The following is an 8,416-nucleotide window of genomic DNA, read 5'->3' as shown; positions in this document are numbered from 1 at the left end:
AGCAGCTGGGAATCCCCTGTCACAACCCAGCCCTGGAGAGCCCCCCCAGAACTGGCAATTCCCGCGGGTGCGTCCGCCCGCAGGCCAAGAGGCTCCGGCTGTGCCGGGACAGGGCCCAGGTCGGGCAAATGCTGCAATAAACAGGCGCACACAACTCCCACAGCGGGAACAGCTGGGCTCAGCCTCCTCCGGCGTCGCCCCAAAGCCTGGCCAGGGCTTCAGGAGCAATGCAGGAGCTGCCTTTGGCCCCGCTCCTCCCAACAAGGCCACAGGACTCATCTCAGGGCCCTGTCCGGCCTCTGAACACAGAAAGGTCAAGCCATGTTTCACTAATGAGCACGGACCTAGCCCAGAACACTAATGATCCTGGCTACCGCACTGCCGACAGGATACAAACACAACATCTGGGTTGAAGGCTCACCCAGAGGTCAGCTTTGCCTCAAGACTCTGCTTCAGGCCTCAGGCCTTCAGGAAGTCCCAAGGTGCTTGAACCTCTGCGCAAAGCCTGCTCCCATCTCCTGTGGAACCTCACAGATCAGGCAGCACTTCCTCGGCCCACTCCTGAGGCTATTTAGCCTGCCAGCAAAGAGCAGGGGCTGACCTGGGAATGACAGAAGGCAGGGAGGGGAAAGGACCCTTTTGCTTCCATCCAGAAAGCCAAAGGCCGTCAAAAAAACCCTCTGGTGAACACCTGAGCAGCACCAGGAGATGAAAGGCCTGGCACTCCTGACTCCCAGAGCTCCCAGCGCTGCCTTGCCCCTCACCTTCAGCCCTCGTCTTGGACAGCAAGGCAATCCCAGGGACAGAAATCCAGGCTCCTGCTGCTCCTGGACGGAGGCACCCAACAGCTCTGTGCTGGCTGAACATGGCAGCAAAATCAGGATGCTGCTCTTCCTTGGGCAAAACTCCAGCCACTAAAAAGCTGGAATGCAGGACAACCCTGCCTCTCCACCAGGGCACTTGGATCCAGCCCTACTGACACATGGACATTTGAGACAGGAATCCATAACCCTCCGTGAAATCACATCACAGCCTCCAGGTGTTTTCCTGTTCGTGTCCTCACTTACCTGGCATAGGCTTCTTCCAAGGCTTTGCAGACACTTTGCCTCTAGCCAAAAAGATTAACATCGCCTTCTTTCCAGCTTTCAAGAAGTCACAGCAAGTCATCCTGGTCCCATGTTCCACATCAGATTCTCCTGTAAAAAGAAAGATATTTTTTCTGTTCAGATCATTTCTCAAGCTGTCAAGAAAAGCAGAATCCCACATGCACTCCCAGAAATTCTCTCAACACCATTTGCTGCTTCTCTCTCTGGCAGGGCACCAACAAGTCCTGGGACACTTCTTGTTCCCTGCTGGCCAGTGACCTTGAGCGATAAAAGAAGGCACCAGTATTGCTGCTAATTTTACAGCCACAGGCTTTGAACTTTCCACAAGTTAAAAGCAGAAGCAGACACTCCTCATCGGGCTCGAGTTCTCGCTTCCTGGCCCAGGAGACGCGCGGCCGCAGCTGCTCGAGCTTCTCTACCACTGCAGAGCGCGCCGAACACGGCAGGCGCACGGCAGGTGACGAACAAGCGACTTCTCCAATCCCGGCCCCGGAGAGGCGTGGCCGCCGCTCCTCGAGCTCCTCCGCCTCTGCACAGCGCTGCACGCACGGCAGGAGCACCGGAAGTGACGAAACAGCGAGGCCACGCTTCCCGGCCCGGGAGACGCGTGTCTGCCGCTCCTCGAGGATCTCAGCCGCCGCAAAGCACGCCGAGCAGGTAAGCGCACTGCAGATAATGAATAAGTGAAATCTTGCTTCCCAGCCCCGAAAATGCACTTTCGGTGCTGGAGGAGCTTCTCTGCTTGTGGGCAGCACGGAAACCGCGCCCAGCCGCTGTTCGCAGCCAGCCTGCAGCATACCGCCGGAGAGTGCACTAGGCGCGGCCAAACGGCGTTTGCTCGCTTCCCAGGCTAGGAGAAGCACTTGCCGTGCTGCAAACAGCTTCTCTGCCTGTAGAGAGCTCGGACACAGCGTTTGACGCTGTTCCAAGCCTGCCTGCGAGCGAACCGCCGGAGAGTGCACTAGACGCGGCCAAACGGCGTTTGCTCGCTTCCCAGGCTAGGAGAAGCACTTGCCGTGCTGCAAACAGCTTCTCTGCCTGTGGAGAGCTCGGAAACAGCGTTTAACGCTGTTCCAAGCCTGCCTGCGAGCGAGGCGCCGGAGAGTGCACTAGGCGCGGCCAAACGGCGTTTGCTCGCTTCCCAGGCTAGGAGAAGCACTTGCCGTGCTGCAAACAGCTTCTCTGCCTGTGGAGAGCTCGGAAACAGCGTTTAACGCTGTTCCAAGCCTGCCTGCGAGCCAAGCGCCGGAGAGTGCACTAGGCGCGGCCAAACGGCGTTTTCTCGCTTCCCAGGCTAGGAGAAGCACTTGCCGTGCTGCAAACAGCTTCTCTGCCTGTGGAGAGCTCGGAAACAGCGTTTAACGCTGTTCCAAGCCTGCCTGCAAATCAAGCGCCGGAGAGTGCACTAGGCGCGGCCAAACGGCGTTTGCTCGCTTCCCAGGCTAGGAGAAGCACTTGCCGTGCTGCAAACAGCCTCTCTGCCTGTGGAGAGCTCGGAAACAGCGTTTAACGCTGTTCCAAGCCAGCCTGCGAGCGAAGCGCCGGAGAGTGCACTAGGCGCGGCCAAACGGCGTTTGCTCGCTTCCCAGGCTAGGAGAAGCACTTGCCGTGCTGCAAACAGCCTCTCTGCCTGTGGAGAGCTCGGAAATAGCGTTTAACGCTGTTCCAAGCCTCCCTGCGAGCGAAGCGCCGGAGAGTGCACTAGGCGCGGCCAAACGGCGTTTGCTCGCTTCCCAGGCTAGGAGAAGCACTTGCCGTGCTGTAAACAGCTTCTCTGCCTGTGGAGAACTCGGAAACAGCGTTTGACGCTGTTCCAAGCCGGCCTGCGAGCGAACCGCCGGAGAGTGCACTCGGCGCGGCCAAACGGCGTTTGCTCGCTTCCCAGGCTAGGAGAAGCACTTGCCGTGCTGCAAACAGCTTCTCTGCCTGTGGAGAGCTCGGAAACAGCGTTTGACGCTGTTCCAAGCCGGCCTGCGAGCGAACCGCCGGAGAGTGCACTCGGCGCGGCCAAACGGCGTTTGCTCGCTTCCCAGGCTAGGAGAAGCACTTGCCGTGCTGCAAACAGCTTCTCTGCTTGTGGGGAGCTCGGAAACAGCGTTTGACGCTGTTCCAAGCCTGCCTGCAAGCGAACCGGCGGAGAGTGCACTAGACGCGGCCAAACGGCGTTTTCTCGCTTCCCAGGCTAGGAGAAGCGTTTTCCGTGCTGCAAACAGCTTCTCTGCTTGTGGGGAGCTCGGAAACAGCGTTTGACGCTGTTCCAAGCCTGCCTGCAAGCGAACCGGCGGAGAGTGCACTAGACGCGGCCAAACGGCGTTTTCTCGCTTCCCAGGCTAGGAGAAGCGTTTTCCGTGCTGCAAACAGCTTCTCTGCTTGTGGGGAGCTCGGAAACAGCGTTTGACGCTGTTCCAAGCCTGCCTGCAAGCGAACCGGCGGAGAGTGCACTAGACGCGGCCAAACGGCGTTTTCTCGCTTCCCAGGCTAGGAGAAGCGTTTTCCGTGCTGCAAACAGCTTCTCTGCTTGTGGGGAGCTCGGAAAGAGCGTTTGACGCTGTTCCAAGCCTGCCTGCAAGCGAACCGGCGGAGAGTGCACTAGACGCGGCCAAACGGCGTTTTCTCGCTTCCCAGGCTAGGAGAAGCGTTTTCCGTGCTGCAAACAGCTTCTCTGCTTGTGGGGAGCTCGGAAAGAGCGTTTGACGCTGTTCCAAGCCTGCCTGCAAGCGAACCGGCGGAGAGTGCACTAGACGCGGCCAAACGGCGTTTTCCTCGCTTCCCAGGCTAGGAGAAGCGTTTTCCGTGCTGCAAACAGCTTCTCTGCTTGTGGGGAGCTCGGAAACAGCGTTTGACGCTGTTCCAAGCCTGCCTGCAAGCGAACCGCGGCGGAGAGTGCACTAGACGCGGCCAAACGGCGTTTTCTCGCTTCCCAGGCTAGGAGAAGCGTTTTCCGTGCTGCAAACAGCTTCTCTGCTTGTGGGGAGCTCGGAAACAGCGTTTGACGCTGTTCCAAGCCTGCCTGCAAGCGAACCGGCGGAGAGTGCACTAGACGCGGCCAAACGGCGTTTTCTCGCTTCCCAGGCTAGGAGAAGCGTTTTCCGTGCTGCAAACAGCTTCTCTGCTTGTGGGGAGCTCGGAAACAGCGTTTGACGCTGTTCCAAGCCTGCCTGCAAGCGAACCGGCGGAGAGTGCACTAGACGCGGCCAAACGGCGTTTTCTCGCTTCCCAGGCTAGGAGAAGCGTTTTCCGTGCTGCAAACAGCTTCTCTGCTTGTGGGGAGCTCGGAAACAGCGTTTGACGCTGTTCCAAGCCTGCCTGCAAGCGAACCGGCGGAGAGTGCACTAGACGCGGCCAAACGGCGTTTTCTCGCTTCCCAGGCTAGGAGAAGCGTTTTCCGTGCTGCAAACAGCTTCTCTGCTTGTGGGGAGCTCGGAAACAGCGTTTGACGCTGTTCCAAGCCTGCCTGCAAGCGAACCGGCGGAGAGTGCACTAGACGCGGCCAAACGGCGTTTTCTCGCTTCCCAGGCTAGGAGAAGCGTTTTCCGTGCTGCAAACAGCTTCTCTGCTTGTGGGGAGCTCGGAAACAGCGTTTGACGCTGTTCCAAGCCTGCCTGCAAGCGAACCGGCGGAGAGTGCACTAGACGCGGCCAAACGGCGTTTTCTCGCTTCCCAGGCTAGGAGAAGCGTTTTCCGTGCTGCAAACAGCTTCTCTGCTTGTGGGGAGCTCGGAAACAGCGTTTGACGCTGTTCCAAGCCTGCCTGCAAGCGAACCGGCGGAGAGTGCACTAGACGCGGCCAAACGGCGTTTTCTCGCTTCCCAGGCTAGGAGAAGCGTTTTCCGTGCTGCAAACAGCTTCTCTGCTTGTGGGGAGCTCGGAAACAGCGTTTGACGCTGTTCCAAGCCTGCCTGCAAGCGAACCGGCGGAGAGTGCACTAGACGCGGCCAAACGGCGTTTTCTCGCTTCCCAGGCTAGGAGAAGCGTTTTCCGTGCTGCAAACAGCTTCTCTGCTTGTGGGGAGCTCGGAAACAGCGTTTGACGCTGTTCCAAGCCTGCCTGCAAGCGAACCGGCGGAGAGTGCACTAGACGCGGCCAAACGGCGTTTTCTCGCTTCCCAGGCTAGGAGAAGCGTTTTCCGTGCTGCAAACAGCTTCTCTGCTTGTGGGGAGCTCGGAAACAGCGTTTGACGCTGTTCCAAGCCTGCCTGCAAGCGAACCGGCGGAGAGTGCACTAGACGCGGCCAAACGGCGTTTTCTCGCTTCCCAGGCTAGGAGAAGCGTTTTCCGTGCTGCAAACAGCTTCTCTGCTTGTGGGGAGCTCGGAAACAGCGTTTGACGCTGTTCCAAGCCTGCCTGCAAGCGAACCGGCGGAGAGTGCACTAGACGCGGCCAAACGGCGTTTTCTCGCTTCCCAGGCTAGGAGAAGCGTTTTCCGTGCTGCAAACAGCTTCTCTGCTTGTGGGGAGCTCGGAAACAGCGTTTGACGCTGTTCCAAGCCTGCCTGCAAGCGAACCGGCGGAGAGTGCACTAGACGCGGCCAAACGGCGTTTTCTCGCTTCCCAGGCTAGGAGAAGCGTTTTCCGTGCTGCAAACAGCTTCTCTGCTTGTGGGGAGCTCGGAAACAGCGTTTGACGCTGTTCCAAGCCTGCCTGCAAGCGAACCGGCGGAGAGTGCACTAGACGCGGCCAAACGGCGTTTTCTCGCTTCCCAGGCTAGGAGAAGCGTTTTCCGTGCTGCAAACAGCTTCTCTGCTTGTGGGGAGCTCGGAAACAGCGTTTGACGCTGTTCCAAGCCTGCCTGCAAGCGAACCGGCGGAGAGTGCACTAGACGCGGCCAAACGGCGTTTTCTCGCTTCCCAGGCTAGGAGAAGCGTTTTCCGTGCTGCAAACAGCTTCTCTGCTTGTGGGGAGCTCGGAAACAGCGTTTGACGCTGTTCCAAGCCTGCCTGCAAGCGAACCGGCGGAGAGTGCACTAGACGCGGCCAAACGGCGTTTTCTCGCTTCCCAGGCTAGGAGAAGCGTTTTCCGTGCTGCAAACAGCTTCTCTGCTTGTGGGGAGCTCGGAAACAGCGTTTGACGCTGTTCCAAGCCTGCCTGCAAGCGAACCGGCGGAGAGTGCACTAGACGCGGCCAAACGGCGTTTTCTCGCTTCCCAGGCTAGGAGAAGCGTTTTCCGTGCTGCAAACAGCTTCTCTGCTTGTGGGGAGCTCGGAAACAGCGTTTGACGCTGTTCCAAGCCTGCCTGCAAGCGAACCGGCGGAGAGTGCACTAGACGCGGCCAAACGGCGTTTTCTCGCTTCCCAGGCTAGGAGAAGCGTTTTCCGTGCTGCAAACAGCTTCTCTGCTTGTGGGGAGCTCGGAAACAGCGTTTGACGCTGTTCCAAGCCTGCCTGCAAGCGAACCGGCGGAGAGTGCACTAGACGCGGCCAAACGGCGTTTTCTCGCTTCCCAGGCTAGGAGAAGCGTTTTCCGTGCTGCAAACAGCTTCTCTGCTTGTGGGGAGCTCGGAAACAGCGTTTGACGCTGTTCCAAGCCTGCCTGCAAGCGAACCGGCGGAGAGTGCACTAGACGCGGCCAAACGGCGTTTTCTCGCTTCCCAGGCTAGGAGAAGCGTTTTCCGTGCTGCAAACAGCTTCTCTGCTTGTGGGGAGCTCGGAAACAGCGTTTGACGCTGTTCCAAGCCTGCCTGCAAGCGAACCGGCGGAGAGTGCACTAGACGCGGCCAAACGGCGTTTTCTCGCTTCCCAGGCTAGGAGAAGCGTTTTCCGTGCTGCAAACAGCTTCTCTGCTTGTGGGGAGCTCGGAAACAGCGTTTGACGCTGTTCCAAGCCTGCCTGCAAGCGAACCGGCGGAGAGTGCACTAGACGCGGCCAAACGGCGTTTTCTCGCTTCCCAGGCTAGGAGAAGCGTTTTCCGTGCTGCAAACAGCTTCTCTGCTTGTGGGGAGCTCGGAAACAGCGTTTGACGCTGTTCCAAGCCTGCCTGCAAGCGAACCGGCGGAGAGTGCACTAGACGCGGCCAAACGGCGTTTTCTCGCTTCCCAGGCTAGGAGAAGCGTTTTCCGTGCTGCAAACAGCTTCTCTGCTTGTGGGGAGCTCGGAAACAGCGTTTGACGCTGTTCCAAGCCTGCCTGCAAGCGAACCGGCGGAGAGTGCACTAGACGCGGCCAAACGGCGTTTTCTCGCTTCCCAGGCTAGGAGAAGCGTTTTCCGTGCTGCAAACAGCTTCTCTGCTTGTGGGGAGCTCGGAAACAGCGTTTGACGCTGTTCCAAGCCTGCCTGCAAGCGAACCGGCGGAGAGTGCACTAGACGCGGCCAAACGGCGTTTTCTCGCTTCCCAGGCTAGGAGAAGCGTTTTCCGTGCTGCAAACAGCTTCTCTGCTTGTGGGGAGCTCGGAAACAGCGTTTGACGCTGTTCCAAGCCTGCCTGCAAGCGAACCGGCGGAGAGTGCACTAGACGCGGCCAAACGGCGTTTTCTCGCTTCCCAGGCTAGGAGAAGCGTTTTCCGTGCTGCAAACAGCTTCTCTGCTTGTGGGGAGCTCGGAAACAGCGTTTGACGCTGTTCCAAGCCTGCCTGCAAGCGAACCGGCGGAGAGTGCACTAGACGCGGCCAAACGGCGTTTTCTCGCTTCCCAGGCTAGGAGAAGCGTTTTCCGTGCTGCAAACAGCTTCTCTGCTTGTGGGGAGCTCGGAAACAGCGTTTGACGCTGTTCCAAGCCTGCCTGCAAGCGAACCGGCGGAGAGTGCACTAGACGCGGCCAAACGGCGTTTTCTCGCTTCCCAGGCTAGGAGAAGCGTTTTCCGTGCTGCAAACAGCTTCTCTGCTTGTGGGGAGCTCGGAAACAGCGTTTGACGCTGTTCCAAGCCTGCCTGCAAGCGAACCGGCGGAGAGTGCACTAGACGCGGCCAAACGGCGTTTTCTCGCTTCCCAGGCTAGGAGAAGCGTTTTCCGTGCTGCAAACAGCTTCTCTGCTTGTGGGGAGCTCGGAAACAGCGTTTGACGCTGTTCCAAGCCTGCCTGCAAGCGAACCGGCGGAGAGTGCACTAGACGCGGCCAAACGGCGTTTTCTCGCTTCCCAGGCTAGGAGAAGCGTTTTCCGTGCTGCAAACAGCTTCTCTGCTTGTGGGGAGCTCGGAAACAGCGTTTGACGCTGTTCCAAGCCTGCCTGCAAGCGAACCGGCGGAGAGTGCACTAGACGCGGCCAAACGGCGTTTTCTCGCTTCCCAGGCTAGGAGAAGCGTTTTCCGTGCTGCAAACAGCTTCTCTGCTTGTGGGGAGCTCGGAAACAGCGTTTGACGCTGTTCCAAGCCTGCCTGCAAGC

General features: G+C 58.8%; 1 long non-coding RNA gene across 1 annotated transcript; it reads right to left on the bottom strand.

Annotated features, from left to right (window-relative positions):
- Window positions 1-321: 321 nt before the first annotated feature.
- On the bottom strand, window positions 322-1,517 carry LOC136298576 (uncharacterized). The gene is made up of 3 exons (XR_010723338.1): window positions 1,292-1,517; window positions 1,068-1,196; window positions 322-601 (listed from the first exon to the last, which is right to left on the bottom strand). It is a non-coding gene; the product is annotated as an uncharacterized lncRNA (long non-coding RNA).
- Window positions 1,518-8,416: the final 6,899 nt, after the last annotated feature.

The sequence above is a fragment of the Chamaea fasciata genome, unplaced genomic scaffold, assembly GCF_029207755.1.
Source record: "Chamaea fasciata isolate MVZ Bird 193981 ecotype frontalis unplaced genomic scaffold, bChaFas1.0.hap1 SCAF_18, whole genome shotgun sequence".
In the NCBI taxonomy this organism is placed as follows: Eukaryota; Metazoa; Chordata; class Aves; order Passeriformes; family Sylviidae; genus Chamaea; species Chamaea fasciata.
This window is presented reverse-complemented; position numbering and strand designations above follow the sequence as displayed.